Consider the following 23,566-nt stretch of genomic DNA (forward strand, 5'->3'; position numbering starts at 1 on the left):
GAGGCCCTGCTCTTGCTCTTTCCCAGTCCAGTTGGGATTTAAAGTCCCTGAATTGAGATTTGGTGCACATCAGAGCCTGCTTGACCAGATCCGAAGGGGACAGAGTGCCTCTACCTTTAACCACTGCATAGGAATTTTGGCAGGTGCAGATCTTTAAACCCTTCCATGTTGCATCTTCCAAAACTCTCTTTTCCATGCAATGGTTAAAGGTAGAGGCACTCTGTCCCCTTCGGATCTGATAACCCTACTTAGGGACTACATTTCCCAGCAGCCCCTGCTGAGTCATGTGACTGAGACCAGGAGATGGGGAGGGGAGCCTTGCAGGAGGGGGTGGAAGAAGGAGGGAAGCCTCAGTCCCAAGACCCAGAGAGAGGGAGAGCCTGGAAAAGCAGGTGAGGGAGACTGGAGAAGGGAAGTTGGAGGGTCTGCATTGCAGAATGGGGGAAGAAGGGAGCTCTGGCTGTGGGGCTCTGCACAGGGTAAGAGATGCCCTGGGAAGGAAGTGTTCCCTGGGCTCTGCACTGGCACCTGTGAGCCCTCCTGCTGCACTGCAGACCCAGACACCTGGTAAAGAGCCTCCTTTGCCCCTCGGGAGCTCCTGTTGTTACATCCCAGCCCTGGTGATTGCCAGCCCTTTCCCTTGCCTGCCCTGTTGGACACTCACAGTTGGGACAGAGAGGCAAAGGGTCCCCGTCCCCTGGCACTCCTCCCAGCCAAGGGTGCCTCTGCATTTTAGGATCATCAGCATCTTGCCCTGTTGCCTGGCAGACATTGTGCCATCCCTCCCTGCAGCCATCCAGTCTCCTTTGCATCCGCCACCAAGATCAGCGGAAAGGACTCCAAACAAGGACGCCCAGCATGAAGCAGGTAGAAGATATGAAAACCCTTGTGATGTTCTTCCCATTTCTCTCCCTGACAGACAGAAGAGAAATGGAATCAAAGCAAACCAGACAACCACGTGGAGGAGCGGAAATGGCTGCAGCTCCTCCAGGCCAGGTAAGAGAGGGGAGCAGCACGAACCTCTCCCCTTGTCCCACAGGTGCATTTCCTCCTGGGTCGGCTTCCGCACTGTGACACAAGAGACACTGTCAGCATTCCCCACTGCCATTTCTCACACGACATCCCGAAGGAAGCATGTAGATGTTCCTCCCTTGCTGGACTGCAGACTCAGCCTGGGCTAGTCTTTAATGGGGAGTCTCCTTTTCCTTCCAGAGCCTCATTTCATTTGCGGAGGTGGCTGTGTATTTCAGCAGTGCAGAGTGGGCTCTGCTGGATCAGCGCCAACGGTGCCTGCACGAGGCGGTCATGATGGACAACTACGAGAGCGTCACCTTTGTAGGTAAGGAGGGTCCTTTGGCCATTCTTGATAGATGCCCCACAGCATCTCCTGCTCCTGAACCTCCTTCCTTTTTGTTGTCACTTTGTCTCTCCTGAGCTCATCCGTTTCCACATTGAGCATTTTGCTTTCTCCTGGGATTTCTTCAGCCACTATATTTATTCTTTCTTTAGCCCGTAAGCATGGCAACGCGTGAGGACGCTGGACCCTGCCCCCTGAAGGGACGGGGGCAGTGGGGAGGATCACATCGCTAGGGGGGCTGCAGGGACTGGCATTTACTTACTAGTGCCTGCTGCAGCTTACCAGGGATGTTGGGAGCCCTGCGCGCCCCCCTGGATGTTGGCTTGCCAATAGACACCAAGCTAAGGATCCTTTGTTCTGAATGAGAGCCATTTTGGAGGCAGAATTCTTCCTCTTCTAACTGGGGTTGCCCTCCCTCTGAAGCAACTGGTGCGTTTTGGACCTCAGTGCACTCCTGGAAGCGCAACTGGCATCCCCAGCCTAGATATGCTTGGGCTGGTTTATGAGCTGTGAGTCCTGCTGGAAAGCGCCCTGGGCAATAGAAATCAGCTTCTGCATCCCAGAATACATACAGACTCCCCTTGGCTTCCCTAAATCTCAATAGTTTTTCTGGTCTCAAATAGTTGCATTCTGCCTTTCTCTGTTTTACTCTTTCCTATCCTTCCTTTCTAGTTGTGGCCTTATTCTTTTGAATGTTGTTCAGTTTGTTTAAACAAACCAGGCATAATATTAATTACCTCACATAATGCTATACATCCATTATGAACATCCATTATGTTGAACATCCATTATGCTATATGTGGTTGTGAACATCCATTATGAACATCCATTATGCTATATGTGGTTGTGCTTTTCTGGCCCCAGTTCTGTTCAAGAGAAAAAGGGGGCTAGTGGCGTCCCCAGCTGGCTGGGGTGTTTCCCCTTTATCTCTCACTGCACTTTCCTTCTTGTTTCAGTATCTCTGGTTTGCAACCGGTTTGGAAGAATCTGTCCAGACACCCTTTCCCCACAGCACAAAATCCAGATAGAGGAGATACTCTGTACGTGCTCAGTGTGTGGAAGGAGCTTCAGTAAAAGCTGTGAATTGATGACTCATCAGAGAATGCACAGAGGGGAGAAACGCTATACATGCTCTGACTGTGGAAAGAACTTCCGTTTGAGAAGTCTTCTAATATGGCACCAGAGAACCCACAGAGCGGAGAAGCCCTATACATGTCTGGAGTGTGGAAAGAGCTTCAGTTGGAACAGCCAGCTGTTCAACCATCAGAGAACACATACAGGGGAGAAACCCTATACATGCCAGGAGTGTGGAAAGAGTTTCTGTCTGAGTCATGGTCTTAAGATCCATCAGAGAATTCATACAGGGGAGAAACACTATACTTGCCAGTACTGTGGAAAGAGTTTAAGTTCTAGTAGCAATCTAAAAACCCATCAGAGAATCCACACCGGCGAGGAGACCTATACATGCCAGGAGTGTGGAAAGAGTTTCAGTTGTAGCAGCGCACTTACAAACCATCAGAGAACCCACACAGGAGAAAGGCCCTATTCATGCCCCGAGTGTGAAATGAGTTTCATTTTCAGCCGCCAACTGAAGTCCCATCAGAGAACCCACACGGGCGAGAAGCCTTATACATGCCGGGAGTGTGGAAAGAGTTTCATTTGCAGCAGCCAACTGAAGTCCCATCAGAGAACCCACACGGGTGAGAAGCCTTATACATGCCGGGAGTGTGGAAAGAGTTTCAGTTGTAGCAGCGCACTTACAAACCATCAGAGAACCCACACAGAAGAAAGGCCCTATTCATGCCCCGAATGTGAAATGAGTTTCATTTTCAGCAGCCAACTGAAATCCCATCAAAGAACCCACACGGGCGAGAAGCCCTATACGTGCACGGAGTGTGGAAAGAGTTTCATTTTCAGCAGCCGACTGAAGTCCCATCAAAGAACCCACACGGGCGAGAAGCCCTATACATGCCTGGAGTGTGGAAAGAGTTTCATTCACAGCGGCCAACTGAAATACCATCAGAGAACCCACACGGGCGAGAAGCCCTATTCATGCCGGGAGTGTGGAAGGCGTTTCATTGTAAGCAGCCAACTGAAATGCCATCAGAGAACCCACACGGGCGAGAAGCCCTATTCATGCCGGGAGTGTGGAAAGAGTTTCATTTGCAGCAGCCATCTGAAATCCCATCAGAGAACGCACACAGGTGAGAAGCCTTATACATGCCGGGAGTGTGGAAAGAGTTTCATTTGCAGCAGCCAACTGAAGTCCCATCAGAGAACCCACACGGGCGAGAAGCCCTATACATGCCGGGAGTGTGGTAAGAGTTTCATTTGCAGCGCCCATCTGAAATCCCATCAGAGAACCCACACGGGAGAGAAGCCTTATACATGCCGGGAGTGTGGAAAGAGTTTCATTTGCAGCAGCCAACTGAAGTCGCATCAGAGAACCCACACGGGCGAGAAGCCCTATACATGCCCGGAGTGTGGAAAGAGTTTCAGTTGCAGCAGCAATCTGAAATCCCATCAGAGAACCCACACAGGTGAGAAGCCTTATACATGTCGGGAGTGTGGAAAGAGTTTCATTTGCAGCAGCCGACTGAAGTCCCATCAGAGAACCCACACGGGCGAGAAGCCCTATACATGCCCGGAGTGTGGAAAGAGTTTCTTTTGCAGCAGCAATCTGAAATCCCATCGGAGAACCCACACGGGCGAGAAGCCCTATACATGCCAGGAGTGTGGAAAGAGTTTCATTCTTAGTAGGCAACTGAAATCCCATCAGAGAACCCACACGGGCGAGAACCCTATACATGCCAGTAGTGTGGAAAGAGTTTCATTCTCAACAGCCAACTGAAATACCATCAAAGAACCCACACAGGTGAGAAGCCCTATACATGCCGGTAGTGTGGAAAGAGTTTCATATGTAGCAGCAAACTTACAACCCATCAGAGAACTCACACAGGAGAAAGGCCCTATTCATGCTCGAGTGTGGAAAGAGTTTCATTTACAGCTGCAGTCTGATAGAGCATTAGACAACCCACACGGGCGAGAAGCCCAATATATACCAGGAGTGTGGGAAGACTTTACGTCATAGTAGTGCACTTATGACCCATCTGAGAACCCATACAGGCGAGAAACCCTATACGTGCCAGGAGTGTGGAAAAGGCTTTTCTGAGAATGTTTCTCTTAGAAGGCATCTGAGAGTGCATAGTGAAGGCAGGATTCATAGTCACTGTTGAATACTGAAGGCACTGTTCCTGCTGGAAGTGTGGAAAGAGTTGCCATCTGAGTACTGACCTTATGATCCGTCCGAGACATCACACAGGGGAGAAGCCCAATGCATGCTGGGAGCGCAGAAAGAGGTTCGGTTCCCAGAAAAGCCTTATGACTGATTGGAAAAGCCACACAGGGGAGAGATTCTATCAATGCTCGGTGTGAAAAGAAGTTCTCCATTCAGTCAGGTGTTAGTAAGCATGAAAGGGCACATGAGAGAGAGTAACCATGTAAATTGGGGCTAATTATGGGGCCATCCAAAGTCCATGGATGTCTTTCCAGGAGTCTGCACAGTGAGTGCAAAGAACCTTTTGTCTCTGTGCGTCAGGCTCGTGATGAGACAGGCGTGCAGAGGGCCAGGTTCTGTGGTGGTGGGTGTCTGGCAGGAAGGCTGCTGCGTGGAGAAGGTTCTGGGTCCCCAGGACTGCCATTGTACAGATCCTCTGAAGACTTGAGAGGTGAGGCAACCGCAATGCCACCTCTTTTGGGGTTCTGTGTGTCCAATGCACCACCCACCGTCCAAAGGAAGACATGGAATAGTGTTGGCTACGCTGTGAATAGGTGTTACGTTATTACTTTCCATTGAGTTGTTTCCGTTGGCTGTTGTTACTCACATCCTTGCAGCTAGGAACTGCAAGCCACTTCTCTGTTACTGGTTTACTTTGGTTCAGGCTCTACATGCTACTAGGCCCAAACTGTACATATTCATGACAGGAAGCAACTGGAGTGTGACTGTGCTGGTGAAGCCTTGATGCTGCCTGGGGTTGTGACGTCAAGCGTTGCCCTGGCACCAGAAGCCCTGGGGACACCACTGGCCGGGTGGGATGGGATCCCGGCTCCCCACCTGGTCCAGCAGAGCCTGCTCCTGGGAAGCTTCCCTGCAGAGCCAGCACCATTCAGGGGACCTTGATCTCTGAGAATCCAGTTCTGTTTCCTTCCCCCCCTTATCTCTTAATAAAACCCTTTGGCTTAAAACCTCTGCCTTGTTCTGGGTTCAGTGGGTTTGTTTGTTTGTTTAAGGAATTCAAGTCCCGCCTTTCCATCCCGCTTAACGGTCCCCAAGGCCGCTTGCAAAATAAAATTTCAATTCAATCAACAGAACGATGCAAAAGCATTAATAGAAAAACAATTAAAACCATGAGAACAATAGAAGCTGAATTGGGTCACAGTTAAATGGCGTTTCATCAAAAGCATCAGCCCCCCACACCAGCCCACTGTCAACATTTAAAAGCTTCCCCAAACAAAAAAGTCTTGAGGCTTTTCCAGCATTTCCTGCAAAATTGACTGCGTTTCTTGCTGCTGCAGTTTTGGGCCAGCCAAGGTCATGTTTGTCATTTTGCAGGTGCTACTGGCTGAGTGAGGCCATTTATCAACCCTGCATAGCATCCTTGGGAACCCTGTATAGCCTAGGGAAGCCCTCAAGGAACCAGATGACCTGGGCTGGTGTCAGTGGCCTTGATCTCTCTGGTTTGGTCCCATCAAGCTGCACTTTAAATTGCTTGGAAGAGTAGGGGGTGGGTGCGAAGGGCGTGAGCGCTTGGCACTAGGTGTCACTGCCCTGGATCATCTGGTGGTCAGTAGAAGTCCTCCTCCTCTTTCATGGCAGAGGCTGAGTGGAACATTGGTGTGGTCTGCAGGTGTGCCACAGAAGTTTGGGGGGTGGATTGTTTGTTAGGGTCACTGAGGGATGCAAGCCCTGCAAGGGTGTGCCTTGTCATTTGTCAAAAATCTGCTGGTGTGCTGTGACAATTTTAGTGCCTTGTCAGTGTGCCATGAGATGTGAAAGGTTTTTCATTTTTCCCGCCAATTCTGAGGGGGTTTCTTTCCCCCACTTCTGAGTGGCTTCATTCCTCCCCTCAGTTCCAAGGGGTTTCCTTCCCCCCCCCGATTCTGAGGGGCTTCATTTTCCCCCCAATTTGGAGGGGCTTCATTTTCCCCCCAGTTCCAAAGGGTTTTCTCCCCCCTCAATTTTGAGGGGCTTCATTTTCCACCCAGTTCTGAGGGGTTTCATTTTGCCACCAATTCTGAGGGGGTTTCTTTCCCCCCACTTCTGAGTGGCTTCATTCCTCCCCTCAGTTCCAAGGGGTTTCCTTTTCCCCCTAATTCGGAAGGACTTCATTTTCCCCCCAGTTCCAAAGGGTTTTCTCCCCCCTCAATTTTGAGGGGCTTCATGTTCCCCCCAGTTCTGAGGGGTTTCATTTTTTCCCCCAATTCGGACAGGCTTCATTTCCCCTCCAGTTCTGAGGGGCTTCATTCCCTCCCCCAGTTTCGAGGGGTTTCATTTTTCCCCTCCAATTCTGAGGGGCTTCATTTCCCCAACCACACATTTTCAAAGGGTTTCCCTTTTCCCTCCAGTTCTTAGGGGTTTGGAGGGGTTTCCTTTTCTCTTCTGTGTGCTTGTGACAGGGCCAGGCAGGGAGAGCCACTCTGGGGGTCAGAGGGCTGCTGGAGGAGGGAGAGCCCCAGGGATTTAGGGCCCAATCCTATCCAACTTTCCAGCACGGATGTAGCTGCAATGCAGCCCCAGGATAAGGGAACAAACATTCCCTTACTTTGAAGAGGCCCCAGTGACTGCTCTCCACCTGGTCCAGCGTGTGGTGGCAGTAAAGAAGGCCAATTCTATGCTTGGGATCATTGGAAAAGGTATTGAGAACAAAACGGCTAATATTATAATGCCATTTTACAAATCGATGGTAAGGCCACACCTGGAGTATTGCGTCCAGTTCTGGTCACCACATCTCAAAAAGGACATAGTGGAAATGGAAAAGGTGCAAAAGAGCGACTAAGATGATTACTGGGCTGGGGCACCTTCCTTAGGAGGAAAGGCTACAGCGTTTGGACCTCTTTAGCCTAGAAAAGAGACGCCTGAGGGGGGACATGATTGAGACATACAAAGATATGCAGGGGATGGACAGAGTGGATAGGGAGATGCCCTTTACACTCTCACATAATACCAGAACCAGGGGACATCCACTAAAATTGAGTGTTGGGCGGGTTAGGACAGACAAAATAAAATATTTCTTTGTTCAGTGAGTGGTCGGTCTGTGGAACTCCTTGCTGCAGGATGTGGTGACGGTGTCTGGCCTGGATGCCTTTAAAAGGGGATTGGACAAGTTTCTGGAGGAAAAATCCATTATGGGGTACAAGTCATGATGTGTATGCGCAACCTCCTGATTTTAGAAATGGGTTATGTCAGAATGCCAGATGCAAGGGAGGGCACCAGGATGAGGTTATCTGGTGTGCTCCCTGGGGCATTTGGTGGGCCGCTGTGAGATGCAGGAAGCTGGACTAGATGGGCCTATGGCCTGATCCAGTGGGGCTGTTCTTATGTTCTTAACTACAATTCCCAGGAAGCCTTGCAGGTCTCTTGTTATCTGGTGTGCTCCCTGGGGCATTTGGTGGGCTGCTGTGAGATACAGGAAGCTGGACTAGATGGGCCTATGGCCTGATCCAGTGGGGCTGTTCTTATGTTCTATTTCTTGATGTTGTATCTATTTGATTTAAAATACAATTTGTATCAACTCCCAATATAATTTCTGCCTAAGCATTTTTTTTTTACCTCTCTTAGCATCTTTTGAAGAAAAATGAGCTATTTCTAAATTTGATAAATCTAAGATAGTCATATTTGGCAAATCTCGGAAAGTTCTCTATTGGTCTTTCAAATGGATGACTGTTGAACAGGTAAGAGAGTTTATATATTTAGGAATCTATTTCCATCACATGCGTTCTTGGGCTATGCATCGTAAAATGGCAGTAAATCTAGGAGTGTGTAAATCTAGGACAAAGGAGTGTGTGAACAAAGAAATGAAATAGCCATTTACAGTGTGACGTATGCCAACCCAAAGCCCCTCACTGACACCCCCCCCCCCAGAATGTGTTTTGAAATGTATTAATCTCTGGCTCTGGAAAGCGACAACTGACAGTCTCTTCTTGAGTTATCCCACTAGATCTGATACATACATGCATTTAGATTTGAGTGAAACTGAATGAGGTGCTCTGAGGTTATACTGGAAAGTGGAGTACTTTGGAACACCATGTAAATACTACCCATATTGGTGTTGTCTTAGAACTGGGAAATCCCTGCTCAGCCCCAAAGCTTTCTGGGTGACGTTGGGTCAATCACTACCTCTCAGCCTTACCTCATAGGGTTGTTGTGAGGGCAACAGCAGGGAAGGAATAAATGGACACCTCCTTAAGCTCCTTGGAGGAAGGGCAGTCTAAACATGTGATTCATAATCATAATAATAAACAATTCTTTCTAGTCCAGTGCTGTTGAAACTCTGGGTCAGGACCCACAAGGCGAGTCAGGAGCCAATTTCAGATGGGTTGCCATTCATTTCAATGTGTAATTTATTTTTACTAGTTTTGACTCAATGCTACCGTGGTATGTGGCTGCATTTGGGGAGATGTTGCAGATCTGTACTTTTGATGGGCTCATACAGTGGTTCCCCAAACTGTGAGTCAAGACCCACTGGTGGGTTGTGACCTGGTTTTTGGTGGGTCACCAAAGTGTGCTGGAGAAATCAGATAGCTGAGAGCCATCAGGAAGCAATTGGAGCGTGACTGTGCTGGTGACACCTTGATGCTGCCTGGGGACGTGACATCAAGCGTTGCCCTGGCAACAGAAGCCCTGGGGACACCACTGGCCGAGTGGGATGGGATCCTGGCTCCCCACCTGGTCCAGCAGAGCCTGCTCCTGTGAGGCTTCCCTGAAGAGCCAGCACCATTCAGGGGACCTTGATCTCTGAGAATCCAGTCCTGTTTCCTTCCCCCCCCCCCCCTTATCTCTTAATAAAACCCTTTGGCTTAAAACCTCTGCCGTGTTCTGGGATCAGTGGGTTTGTTTGTTTAAGGAATTCAAGTCCTGCCTTTCCATCCCGCTTAACGGTCCCCAAGGCCGCTTGCAAAATAAAATTTCAATTCAATCTACAGAACGATGCTAAAGCATTAATAGAAAAACAATTAAAACCATGAAAACAATAGAAGCTGAATCGGGTCACAGTTAAATGGTGTTTCATGAAAAGCGTCAGCCCCTCCACCCCACCCCGCTGTCAACATTTAGAAGCTTCCCTAAACAAAAAAGTCTTGAGGCTTTTCCAGCAAAAATCGTAGCCTGTGTTTATTGCTGCTGCCAGCCAAGGTCATTTTTGTCATTTTGCAGGTGCTGCTGGTGTTGTGTGGCCATTTTTCAACCCTGCACAGCATCCCTGGAATCCCTGCACAGCCCTGGGAAACCCTCTGGGAGCCAGATCTCTTGGGCTGGTGGCACTGGTCTAGATCTCCCAGGTTTGGTCCCAACAAGCTGCACTTTAAATTACTTGGAAGAGTAGGGGGTAGGTGTGTGGGAAGAGAGTGAGTGCTTGGCGCTAGGCATCACTGCCCTGGATCGGTGGGTGGTCATTTGAAGTCTTCCTCTTTTATGGCAAAGGCCGAGTGGAACATTGGTGTGGTCTGCAGGTGTGCCACAGAAGTTTTGGGGAGGATCATTTGTTAGTAGGGTCACTGAGGGATGCAAGCCCTGCTATCAGTGGCGTCTGCCTTGTCAATTGTCAAAAAACTGCTGGTGTGCTGTGACAATTTTAGTGCCTTGTCAGTGTGCCATGAGATGTGAAAGGCTGAAAATTGCTGCTCTATATGGACACGCACAGAGGCTTAGCTCATGCTTGAGGTCTAGTTCACTGAGAAGGCTACAGTCCTGAGGACTGCAGCCACAGCATCCCTTGCACTGCTAGGACAGTGCAAAGACCCCCTACCCCACCCCCACACAGACAGAGGGTGACCAGATGCAAAGGGGGGCAGACAGAGTGCCTCTCCCATGAACCACTGTATCCAGGAGGGGGATCTGGTGCAGCTTTTTAATCCCTTCCATGTGGAGCCAAAGTTCTTCTACGCAATGCAATTCTTCCCTCCTCTATGCAGTGCTGCAAGGTAGAGGCAATTAGCCTGTCCTCAGGGACTCTGTTTCCCAGCAGCCCTGCTGGATCATGTGACTGGGAACAGGAAATGGGGGAGCTTTGCAAGAGAGGGTGGCAGAAGGAAGCCAGCACCAGTCCCCAGGCCTAGAGAGGGAGAGAGAGGCCGCCAGCAGGTGTGTGGGGCTGGAGGAGGGAAGCTGGAGGGTCCTCATTGCTGGGGGGGGGGCAGAAGGGGGCTCTGCCCAGGGTGTGAGGTGCCCCAGGAAGGAAGGGCCTGCTGGGCTGTGCCCTGGCACCAGTGAGCCCTCCTGCTGGACTAGCAGGCCTGGGCTAGAACAAAGGCACCCGAGTGAAGCCATGGTTGAGACATGACTTGTGCAGGGGATGGAGAGAGGGGTGCTCTTCTCCCTGGCAAACAACCCCTGAAGCGGCGACATCACCTGAAACTGAGTGACAGCAGAGCTAGAACAGAAGAAAGGAAATATTTCTTTACCCAGCTGTCGTACGCTTGGTCTTACTCCCATGGTTTTGGGGTGCTCAGAGTTGTTGGTTCTGAACCCTAGAGCCCCCAAAGATCCCTGTTTGGTAGTACTGCCACCACCCTGTAAGAGCCAGTGCCTCAGTCCAGGGACACTGAGACCCTCTAGGCTTAACTATATCCCTTGTAGGCACTGAGCACTTTCTTTACTTAAAGTCTTAGTCCTCAAGTTACTAGTCCACAATGAGGATTTGGTAGCTTGCTGAATGGCTAGGCAGGATTCTGAACCTTTGTCCCCAACAGACAATGAACCAACATGGTAAAAAGATTTTTACTTTATTAAGTACATAGGGTTACAAAAAGTTACAAAGGCAGCAAATGCTGGAGGCATAAAAACGTCTAGGAAACATATCAGCATAAAGCAACAAAGCTAACTGGCTAACTCTGTTATTCTCTAACTCTCACCTGGGCCAGTTTCTTTTGTAGATCCTCAGGTCAATTACCTAAAAGGCCACATGGTCCTGGCGGGGCAGGATGTACACCCACCTCCTATCTCACCAAGAGACAAGGACCAAAGGCCCTGTCCTCTGGAAGTGGGGCTGGAAGCTCCCCTCTCAGCTCTTCCCTCCCCCCTGGAGATCTACAGCTGCATTCCGTCCTTGATGGGCGTCTTTCTGGCTGCCTAGGTGCTACATAATCACCTTCCATTGAGTTGTAAATTCCTAACAGCTAGGAACTGCAAGCCACTTCTGTGTTACTGTTTTAGCTTGGTTCAGGCTTTACCTGTCAGTAGGCCTAAACTGTACATAGACATGACACCAGCTTTTCATTAGTCTGTGGAACTCCTTGCCACAGTATGTGGTGTAGGCGTCTGGCCTGGCTGCCTTTAAAAGGGGATTGGAGAGATTGATGGAGGAGAATTCCATCACAGGTTACGAGCTGTGGTCAGGGTGACTGGAGGTCATAACCGAAAAAGAGGACAAGACAAAGTACAGGACATTTAAGAAAAAAGTAGAACATGACAACAGAAAAGTTTAAGCTTCTCATATTGATTTCATGCATTTAATTTAAACACTATATTTGCAATGTGACCTGGCAGGATTTTTTTTGCAAGTACTTCTGAATGGCATTCATCAACTTTGCTGCTCCCAAACACTTAACCCACTTTTCATTCCATGACTTGGAGCAGGAGAAAAAGGTGAGAGTGAAATAAAGACACAAAACTCTGCTTTCTACTAAAAAAAAAACCTGCTAAAATAGAACAAACAATGAAATTCTGAATCATTCTTCATCTGCTGACACTGTGCAATCTTTACCAACTAGCTAGTGCATTTTAAAGCAGTTATAATGGACAAAAATGGGAAATATTTGGAATAAAATCATTTTTTTGCTATTTCACTTTGGTTAAACACCAAAATCTGCAAAAACAACAACAAACAAAACCAAATCATTTTCTCCCACCTCAATACATGACCTATTTTCAAGAACAGACAAATTGCTTGTAAAGTTAAGAGTAGGTATAAAGAAAAACATGATTGAAAGGAGGATGGGTGAAAAAGGATTAGAAGACAAGGTGGAAGTGAAGATAAGACAGGAGGAGATAAACAGGAGGGAGAAGGATGGAGAAAGGAGTGGAAGAACAGAAGAGAAAGGAAGAAGACGGATGGCCAAGCAAAGGGCTTTTAAGGGACTCCTGTGTGCTCCCTGAAAAGACACACAGGGGAGAGATCCAATCCGTTTGGCTTCTCAGAGTGCTGAGTTGCTCAGACTGGGAAACAAGCCCAAAGCAAAAGTTATATAGGATCAGCCGGGCCTCGGTTGTTTCCTCAGATTGCCTGGCCCGAGTAGACTAATGAGCTGTGCCGTATTTGGCCATCATCTGGATGGTGCTGCAGTGCAGCAAATATTACTTTCCACATTTTTATACTGCCCTTCCCCCAAAGAGCTCAGGGTGCTGTACATGGCTCCTTCCCTCCTTCTATCCTCACAACAACCCTGTGAGGTAGGTAAGGCTGAGAGATCATGACTGCCCCACGTTTCACCCAGTAAACTTCACGGCTGAGCAAGGATTTGAACCTGGTTCCTCCTGGTCTAAGACCAACTTCTGCAACCATTAAACCATAAGGCCATTGTGTGCCTAAGAGCTACCTTGCTGGTACAAGAGTCAGGCAGTGGGCTTTGGCTGCTAGAAGTTCTGGATTGAATTCTGAGTCCTTATAGCTAGGATTTAAAATATATATTGAATAGAGCCTTTGAGCAGGATCCGAAAAGCCATGCAAATAGTCTGAGACTTCCTACTTTGAGCTCAAGTATCTCAAAATGCAGCAAATCTGTGGAACGCAGCAAGGCCATTTTTCGATGCTGAGCGGAGGGAGTTTCAAGAGTCATTTGCAACAATCGCATGTGGATTTGCTATACAGGAAATACTGGATGTGCGCAACCTCTTTGAACCCGATCCCATCCAACTTTCCAGCACTGATGCATCTGCAGTGCAGCCCCCAGGAAAGGGAACAAATGTTTGCTTACCTTGAGGATGCCTCCGTGACTTTCCCCCTTCTACATGATGCAGTGCACGCCCCATTGGAATGGCTGCACCAGCACTAGAAAGTTGGATAGGGTTGGGCCCTTAGACTTCTGTAAAGGAGTTTTGGATACTGGCCATGGTTATTTCTCTGGCTGAAATATTGAAATTGTGCTGGGAGTTGAGCAAACCAAGATCCCAACACACCATATAAAAATCCTTACGGTGGAACATGATCTTTGGAATGTTCTTTAAATTCTAAGAGAAGGAGCCTTCCTAGAATAGACAGGAATAATGATAAGCGTCCAGCTTTGAGCCCGGTTGTTTGCTGATTGGCTGGTGAACTCAGGTCATGGTGCCCTTGTCATGCTTAGGGTCTGATCCGATGGGTAGGTTTGAATCGAAATGATGTGATTGTCAAGTAGAAACGAACTTACTTGCATTTGAGGATAATCAGCATCTTGCCCTGTTGCCTGGCAGACATTGTGCCATCCCTCCCTGCAGCCATCCAGTCTCCTTTGCATCCGCCACCGTGATCAGTGGAAAGGACTCCAAACAAGGATGCCCAGCATGAAGCAGGTAGAAGATATGAAAACCCTTGTGATGTTCTTCCCATTTCTCTCCCTGACAGACAGAAGAGAAATGGAATCAAAGCAAACCAGACAACCACGTGGAGGAGCGGAAATGGCTGCAGCTCCTCCAGGCCAGGTAAGATAGGGGAGCAGGGGGCAGCACGAACCTCTCCCCTTGTCCCACAGGTGCATTTCCTCCTGGGTCGCCTGCCACACTGCGACACGAGAGACACTGTCAGCATTCCCCACTGCCATTTCTCACACGACATCCAACATTTCTCACACGACAGGAAGCATGTAGATGTTCCTCCCTTGCTGGACTGCAGGCTCAGCCTGGGCTAGTCTTTTAACGGGGAGTCTCCTTTTCCTTCCAGAGCCTCATTTCATTTGCGGAGGTGGCTGTGTATTTCAGCAGTGCAGAGTGGGCTCTGCTGGATCAGCGCCAACGGTGCCTGCACGAGGCGGTCATGATGGACAACTACGAGAGCGTCACCTTTGTAGGTAAGGAGGGTCCTTTGGCCATTCTTGATAGATGCCCCACAGCATCTCCTGCTCCTGAACCTCCTTCCTTTTTGTTGTCACTTTGTCTCTCCTGTCTCTCCATTTCCACATTAAGCATTTGTTTTCTCCTGCGATTTGTTAAGCCACTATTTTTATTCTTTCTTTAGTCCAAGGCTTCTCAAACTGGGGCATGGCATCGCCCCAGCCTGAGGACCCTGGACCCTGCCCCCTGAAGGGGCGGGGGCAGTGGGGAGGATCACATCACTATGGGGGCTGCAGGGACTGGCATTTACTTACCAGTCCCTGCTGCAGCCTCCCAGTGGTGTGGGGAGCCGTGCGCGCCCCCCTGGATGTTGGCTTGCCAATAGACACAAAGCAAAGGAACCTTTGTTTTGAATGAGAGCCATTTTGGAGGCAGAATTCTTCCTCTTCTAACGGGGATTGCCCTCAGGATCACTTCGCTAAGGGGGCATCTGTTATATGAAAATCCCCTTTTGCCTTTTAGCTGCGATTTTCTATATATCTGGTTATAATATCATGCAAGCTAAACTGCTCTCCCAGCATACAGGTCACATTTCCAGGACTCTGCTCAAGTCACAAGCTCATGGTCACACAACCCCCCCCCCCCAGTCGCGCATTATGGGAGCAAGTCTTGTGTTTTAATCCAATCACTGTTTATGCAAACTTAAACTGCAGTCTTTGTTAAGGAACCCAGCCATAGATCCCATTGAATTTTGCTGATAACTGACATCCTGGTCCCCATTCAAATGTATACCTACTCCAAGCACCCAGCCTTGTGTTAGCAATCAAGCTACCATCCAGCTCAGCACTGTCTCCCAATCCCTTTTAAGAGAGGGCTTCCTCTCACATGCTGTCTCTCTCCAAGACCCAACACATCTGTGTTGTTTCAGAGGGTCATCTTCACAGGACTCCCCCCCCCTCCAACTGCTCTACAGGATAGGTAACTATCTTGTGCCTGGAACTCTTTCCTCCCCTCTTTTCTCTCCCCTTCTTTCCCCATCTTTAGTTAGCAGCTGGGGTTGACAGAGCACAGACCCCTAAAGCCTTCCTCACAACCCCCCTTCTTTATCTGTTTTCCTCAAATGCACCAAAAACTCTTCACACGCAACCACCATGAAAGCTAGTTACCAAGAAATACATTTCTCCATGTGTATTATGTTTACCTTTGTCCTTTTGTAATAAACCATAATCTTTTATTGAAAGCTATTTTTCTCTCATTCTCCTCTTTAAGCAAAAGGGAATTTCTCTGCATTATGCCGCCTTGTTATCCAGCCTACAATCCTGATGTTCCAATAAGGGCAGTGTAATAATTCCCCTAAACCAGGGGTCGGCAACCTGCAGCTCTAGAGCCGCATGTGGCTCTTTCAGCTGTCTGCTGCGGCTCCTCCAGGTGAAAGTGGCAAAGAGTGTGACAAGAAGCACCTGTGTTGGGAGTGCAGGCTGCTTCCCTCTGCCCCCTGAGCTCACTGCCCTCTTCTCCCTTAAGAACATAAGAACAGCCCCACTGGATCAGGCCATAGGCCCGTCTAGTCCAGCTTCCTGTATCTCACAGCGGCCCACCAAATGCCCCAGGGAGCACACCAGATAACAAGAGACCTCATCCTGGTGCCCTCCCTTGCATCTGGCATTCTGACATAACCCATTCCTAAAATCAGGAGGTTGCGCATACACATCATGGCTTGTACCCCATAATGGATTTTTCCTCCAGAAACTTGTCCAATCCCCTTTTAAAGGCGTCTAGGCTAGACGCCATCACCACATCCTGTGGCAAGGAGTTCCACAGACCGACCACACGCTGAGTAAAGAAATATTTTCTTTTGTCTGTCCTAACCCGCCCAACACTCAATTTTAGTGGATGTCCCCTGGTTCTGGTATTATGTGAGAGTGTAAAGAGCATCTCCCTATCCACTCTGTCCATCCCCTGCATATCTTTGTATGTCTCAATCATGTCCCCCCTCAGGCGTCTCTTTTCTAGGCTGAAGAGGCCCAAACGCCGTAGCCTTTCCTCATAAGGAAGGTGCCCCAGCCCCGTAATCATCTTAGTCGCTCTCTTTTGCACCTTTTCCATTTCCACTATGTCTTTTTTGAGATGTGGCGACCGGAACTGGACACAATACTCCAGGTGTGGCCTTACCATAGATTCGTAAAATGGCATTATAATATTAGCCGTTTTGTTCTCAATACCTTTTCCAATGATCCCAAGCATAGAATTGGCCTTCTTCACTGCTGCCGCACATTGGGAAGTCAAGGGTTTTTGTTAGAGATTTGCCTGGTATTCTTCCCCTTCACCCCTACCTGCCCGGCATTGGTTTCCCTTTTCAATTTTGCCGCTCTGCAGGCTTAAGCTCCCTGTTTTTCCCTTCCCCAACTCTCCAGCAGGCTCAGCCAATCAGCATCCAGCAGGCTCCTGGCTTTTTCTGTTGGAATGGCTCAGGGCCCTTCACTGGCTGACCACCAGCCAATCCTGAGCCTCCCTCCTCCTCAGCCATTGCGAGCCCTTGCAGCCCACCTTTCCCTGAGCAGGTCCCCACTCAGTGCAAGGAGAGGCTTTTCCTCCACAGCAGAGGAGCCATCCTGTGTGTCTGCTCAGTAGTAAGCCCCATTACAGTGGATGAAGCTTGCTCCCAGGAAAGGGTGCCTGGGATTGCAGCCATGGAGCCTGCTCCTATGCGTGTCTACTCAGTTGTAAGCCCCATTACAGGGGAAGAAGCTTACTCCCAGGAAAGGGTGCCTGGGATGGCAGCCTTGAAGCCTGTTCAAGGCCAAGCGCAAGGACGGGTGAGTGGGAGCCTGCGCCCAGCAGGTCTGTTCCAGAGTAAGCCCCGATGTAGTCCCTGGGCTACTCCCAGGAAGGTGTGGAGGGCTGTATCCTCAGCCTCCTCCTGTGCAGGTCTACTCACAAGTAAGCCCCGCTGTAGTCAGTGGGGCTTCCTCCCAGGAAGGTATGGAGGGCTGTATTCTCAGCCTCCTCCTGTGCAGGTCTACTCACAAGTAAGCCCCGCTGTAGTCAGTGGGGCTTCCTCCCAGGAAGGTGTGGAGGGCTGCAGCCTCAGCCCCCTCCTATGCAGGTCTGCTCACAAGTAGTCAGTGAGGCTTCCTCCCAGGAAAGTGTGGAGAGGACTGCAGCCTGAGAGCTCCAACCAACTTGTCTGCTCAGAAGTCCCATTGTAGCCAATGGGGCTTACTCCCAGGATAGTGTGGAGAGGGTTGCAGCCTGAGTGAGGGAGAACAGGCAGGCAGGCAGGCAGGCAGGGCAGAAGCTGGCCTGTGGTTCCCCCCCAGCTCTGGCTTCTTCTCTGGAGTCTGTGTCCGTTTTTCCTTCCAGCAGGGTGCCTCTGGAGGGTAGGGGGAGTTCTTTAGTATCCATGTAAGATAAGCAGTTGTCATAACTGCCATATGTATTGGAATCCTGGAAGATCTGTTGAGGAGGTAGATGTGGTGTCAGCAGTGGCCCCTTTAAGGCATCCAGCAGAGTGTGCTGCACAGCTGCAGCCACTTGAAGGCAATAGGGCCCTCAGGGATATAAGGAGCACCTGAGGAAGGGGGTGTGCATTGTAGAAGGAGTGCAGGTTGGAGGTAGGAGAGGAGACTGACTGGCTTGGCTTATTGACTTTGACTTGTATACTCTGACAGATTTGACTGACTTACTTTGGAATCTGATCTTGGACTGTGACTTGGCTTATTGACTTTGGACTCTGCCCTGGATGCTCTGACTGACTTTGTGACTGCTGGAGTCACTGGAGTTTGGTGTGTGGCCGCTGTGCCCAAGACCTGCTGAGGACCCAGGGTCTGCTGTAGTGGTGGGAGGCTACTGGCAGGAGAGAGGACCTCTGCAGGTTGAACAGGCGAGCTACCCTGGAGGTGGGGTCCAGCAGGACTGCAGAGCAGAACCAGGGTCATTTGTCGGGGGAAAGAAGGGGAGCTAATTTGCTTGAAGTGGGCCTAATTCTCCAGGCAGAGAATGGCCTTGGAATCAGGCAAAAGACCATAGAGGACCAGGTGTCTGAAAACACAGGACAAGAATGTATGACAAAACTAACTAAAGGCTACAAGAGGGGGCTACATTATTAAAATGGGACCTATAAGAGCATAAAGGTGAAAAAAAAAAAACCCTATATATGCAGTATTATCTTCATTTTAGATGTCAAAAGGGTTTTGTGGCTCCTGAGGTTTTTTTTCCTCCAGAAAATGGGTCCAAATGGCTTTTTGAGTGTATAAGGTTGCCGACTCCTGCCCTAAACAAAACAGCCCTTTTGGTAACACTATTAATAGCAGGGACTGGGATTTACTTACTAGTGCCTGCTGCAGCTTACCAGGGATGTTGGGAGCCCGGTGCACCCCCCCTACATGCTGGCTTGCCAACAGACACAAAGCAGAGGATCCTTTGTTCTGAACGAGAGCCATTTTGGAGGCAGAGTTCTTCCTCTTCTAACTGGGGTTGCCCTCCCTATGAAGGAACTGGTGCTGTTTTGGACCCCAGTGCACTCCTGGATGCGCAACTGGCATCCCCAGCCTAGATGAAACTTGAGCTGGTTTTTCAGCTGAGACTCCTGCTGGAAAGTGCCCTGGGCGATAGAAATCAGCTTCTGCATGAACTATCTCGGCTTCCCTAAATCTCAGTAGTTTTTCTGGTCTCAAATAGTTGCATTCTGCCTTTCTCTCTTTTACTCTTTCCTGTCCTTCCTCTCTAGTTGTGGCCTTATTCTTTTGAATGTTGTTCAGCTTCTTTAAAGGAACAAAGCATAATATTAAATATGTAACATGTTAGTGAACATCAATTACATATGTTATATGTAGTTCTGGCCTTTCTGAACCCCACTCTGATCAACGGAAAAAGGAGGCTAGTGGGGTGTTTTCTCCGGCTTTCTGGGGTGTTTCTCTATCTCTTACTGCATTTTCCTTCATTTTTCAGCATCCCTGGTTTGGAACCGATTTGGAAGAATCTGTCCTGGCACCCTTTCCTCACAGCACGAAATCCACATAGAGGAGAAACTCTGTACATGCCCAGAGTGTGGAAGGAGCTTCAGTAAAAGCTGTGAATTGATGACCCATGAGAGAATGCACAGAGGGGAGAAACCTTATACGTGCTCTGACTGTGGAAAGAACTTTTGTTTGAGAAGTTTTCTAATATGGCACCAGAGAACCCACACAGAGGAGAAGCCCTATACATGCCAGGAGTGTGGAAAGAGTTTCCGTCTGAGTCTTGAACTTACGATCCATCAGAGAACACATACAGGGGAGAAGCCCTGTACGTGCCAGGAGTGTGGAAAGAGCTTCAGTTGCAGCAGCGCACTTACAATCCATCGGAGAACTCACACAGGAGAAAAGCCCTATTCATGCCCCGAGTGTGGAAAGAGTTTCATTTGCAGCAGCCATCTGAAATACCATCAGAGAACCCACACAGGCGAGAAGCCCTATACATGCCAGGAGTGTGGAAAGAGTTTCATTTGCAGCAGCCATCTGAAATCCCATCAGAGAACCCACACGGGCGAGAAACCATATACATGCTGGGAGTGTGGAAAGAGTTTTCATCAGAGTCTTCAACTTACTATCCATCAGAGAACACATACAGGGGAGAAGCCCTATACATGTCAGGAGTGTGGAAAGAGCTTCAGTTTCAACAGTGCACTTACGACCCATCAGAGAACTCACACAGGGGAAAAGCCCTATTCATGCCCAGAGTGTGGAAAGAGTTTCATTTGCAGCAGCCGTCTGAAATCCCATCAGAGAACTCACATGGGTGAGAAGCCATATACGTGCCCGGAGTGTGGAAAGAGTTTCATTAGCAGCAGCAATCTGAAATACCATCAGAGAACCCACACGGGCGAGAAGCCCTATATATGCCAGGATTGTGGAAAGAGTTTCATATGCAGCAGCCATCTGACATACCATCAGAGAACCCACACAGGCGAGAAGCCCTATACATGCCAGGAGTGTGGAAAGAGTTTCATTTGCAGCAGCCATCTGTCATACCATCAGAGAACCCACACGGGCGAGAAGCCCTATACATGCCAGGAGTGTGGAAAGAGTTTCATTTGCAACAGTGCACTTACGACCCATCTGAAAACTCACACAGAGGAAAAGCCCTATTCATGCCCAGAGTGTGGAAAGAGTTTGATTAGCAGCAGCCAGCTGAAATACCATCAGAGAACCCACACGGGCGAGAAGCCCTATATATGCCGGGAGTGTGGAAAGAGTTTCATTTGCAGCAGCACACTTACAACCCATCAGAGAACCCACACAGGCAAGAAGCCCTATACATGCAGGGAGTGTGGAAAGAGTTTCATTTGCAGCAGCAATCTGAAATCCCATCAGAGAACCCACACGGGCGAGAAGCCCTATACATGCAGGGAATGTGGAAAAAGTTTCAGTTGTAGCAGCACACTTACAACCCATCGAAGAACCCACACAGGCGAGAAGCCCTATACATGCAGGGAGTGTGGAAAGAGTTTCAGTTATAGCAGCACACTTACAACCCATCAAAGAATCCACACGGGCGAGTAACTCTATACATGCCAGTAGTGTGGTAAAGGGTTCTCTCGGAATGGTTCCCTTAGAAGGCATCTAAGAGTGCATAGTAAAGGCACTATTCAATAGTGAAGGGACTATTTGTGCCAGAAGTGTGGAAAGAGTTGCCATCTGAGTACTGACCTTATGATCCGTCCGAGACATCACACAGGGGAGAAGCCCAATGCATGCTGGGAGTGCAGAAAGCCGTTCAGTTCCCAGAAAAGCCTTATGACTGATTGGAAAAGCCACACAGGGGAGAGATCCTATCAATGCCAGAGGTGTGAAAAGAAGCTTTCCATTCATTCAGGTATTAGTGAGCATGAAAGGGCACATGAGGAAGAGTAACCACGTAAATTGGGGCTATTTATCAGGGTCCATGGATGGCTTTCCAGGAGTCTGTACAGTGAGTGCAAAGAACCTTTTGTCTCTCTGCATTAGGCTCGTGATGAGACAGGCGTGCAGAGGGCCAGGTTCTGTGGTGGTGGGTGTCTGGCAGGAAGGCTGCTGTGTGGAGAAGGATCTGGGTCCCACGGGACTGCTATTGTACACATCCTCTGAAGGCTTGAGAGGTGAGGCAACCCCAGTGCCACCTCTTTTGGGGTGCTGTGTGCCCAATGCACCACCCACCATCCAAAGGAAGACATGGAATAGTGTTGGCTACACTAAGAATGAAGCTGCCCTGCACTGGAACAGTTTGACATTCAAGGATTTCAAGCAGAGGCTGGAGGTCTGCTTGAGGTCAGAGCCATTGCCTGCAGTGAGCAGGGGCTTGGACTGGATGACCTCTGAGGCCCCTTCTAACTCTCAAATGCTCTGAGCAGCTGGACCAGGCCAAGACAGCACCAGAAGTTGAGGTTGGGCGATTCCAATGGCAGGTTTAAGAAAGAGGGACAAAGGAGTGAACCAGAATGAGGTGGAAGTAAGATGGCGACTGGCTAAGATCTCCCCATCGTTCCCTTTTTTCACATCTTCCAATTTTGCTTGTTTATGGGAGATATTCTTTTTAATTTTAATCCTAATTATGTACTGATAAGGTACCTTTTGCAGCTCTGGCTTTTCGTTTTAACTCTTGTGGGACAGCTCGTCAAATGTTAGTGATTACCCGGGAGGTTTTATTTCTCCCAAGTTCTTCTGTGTTGTCCGAGACCTTTTTGGCACCTCTGATGTTGGCCATTTTGCTCCTGTGGGGTGTCTGTTTTCGAGGATTGTTTTGAATTGTAATCATGGGCAGAAGGAGGAACAGGCTGCAAGCGGGCAGTGTCTCTCCCATGAAGGTCTCCAAACAACTGCGGCTCGATCTCCTCTCATCGTGGAATGGAAATGTCAGTGATACTCCCAGTCTTCCCTCCTTCAACAACCCTGACTGTCTGGAGACTGAAGGTGTTTGGGAAGGGAACGAGCATAGAAATTCCCCAAGCCCAGAGAACACTTGGAATAGAGCTTGCCCTGCAGTGACTCCACCGTCTGGTTATCCTTGTGGGAGCACACTGGGTGAAAATGCCTCAATCCCAAGATCAGTTGTTACCAAAAGGGCTGTTTTGTTTAGGGGAATTATTATACTGCCCTTATTGGAACCTTAGGACCGCAGGCTGGATAACAAGACGGTGTAATGCAGAGAAGTTCCCTTTTGCTTAAAGAGGAGACTGAGAGAAAGATAACTTTTAATAAAAGATTATAGTTTTATTACAGAAGCACAAAGGTAAACATAATGCATGTGGAAAAATGATAAGTATATGTTTCTTGGTCCTAGTACTTGAATCCAATGTACCTAGCTTTCATGGTGGTTGCGTGTGAAAAGTATGGGGTGCATCCGAGGAAATTAGAAAAAGGAAATAATAATAATAAACTTTATTTATATCCTGCCTTTCTCCCCAAAAGGGACCCAGGGCAGCTTGTACAACCCAGGAAAGGTTGTAGGGAAGGATTTTAGGGGTCCCTGGTCTGCCAAACCCAGCTGCTAACTAAAGATGGGGAGAGAAGGGGAGAAAAAGGGGGGGAGAAGGGAAAGAGTTTCAGGCACGAGATAGTTACCTGTCCTGTAGAGCAGTTGGATGGGGGGGGGGAGTCTTGTGTGGAGGACCCTCTGACACAACCCAGATGTGTTGGTCCTTGGAGAGTGAGCCAGAGAGAGAGCATGTGGGAGGAAGCCCTCTCTTAAAAAGGGGTTTTCAGACAGTGCTGAGTAACTTGCTTACTACCAGCAGGGTGCTTGGGAGTGTGTAAAACATTGAAAGGATTATCAGCAAAATTCAATGGGGTCTAATGGCTGGCTTCCTAGATGGGGGAACTTAAACAATACAATGAGTCAGCAACACACAGAAGGCAGTTCAGGTTTGCATACAGTACTTAAGCAGTGATTGGGTTAAAACAATACAATGAATACAGTAATGTAGGAGACTGGGTTAAAACAATACAATGAAT

At 48.9% G+C, this 23,566-nt stretch overlaps 1 protein-coding gene and 1 pseudogene across 2 annotated transcripts in view; both read left to right on the forward strand.

Annotated features, from left to right (window-relative positions):
* Positions 1 to 23,566, forward strand: part of LOC136663716 (zinc finger protein 345-like) — an 87,436-nt gene that overhangs the window by 16,700 nt on the left and 47,170 nt on the right. The window contains exon 1 of one of the 2 annotated variants that reach the window (XM_066640591.1): positions 22,784 to 22,844. The exons of the other annotated variant lie outside the window; for it this stretch is intronic. The gene's annotated coding sequence lies outside the window, so the exon portion shown is untranslated. Of the gene's footprint in view, positions 1 to 22,783; positions 22,845 to 23,566 lie in introns of those variants that run through there. 2 annotated transcript variants of the gene reach the window in all.
* On the forward strand, positions 886 to 21,232 carry LOC136663721 (zinc finger protein 850-like; annotated as a pseudogene).

Source organism: Tiliqua scincoides, chromosome 13, assembly GCF_035046505.1.
Source record: "Tiliqua scincoides isolate rTilSci1 chromosome 13, rTilSci1.hap2, whole genome shotgun sequence".
Classification (NCBI taxonomy): domain Eukaryota; kingdom Metazoa; phylum Chordata; class Lepidosauria; order Squamata; family Scincidae; genus Tiliqua; species Tiliqua scincoides.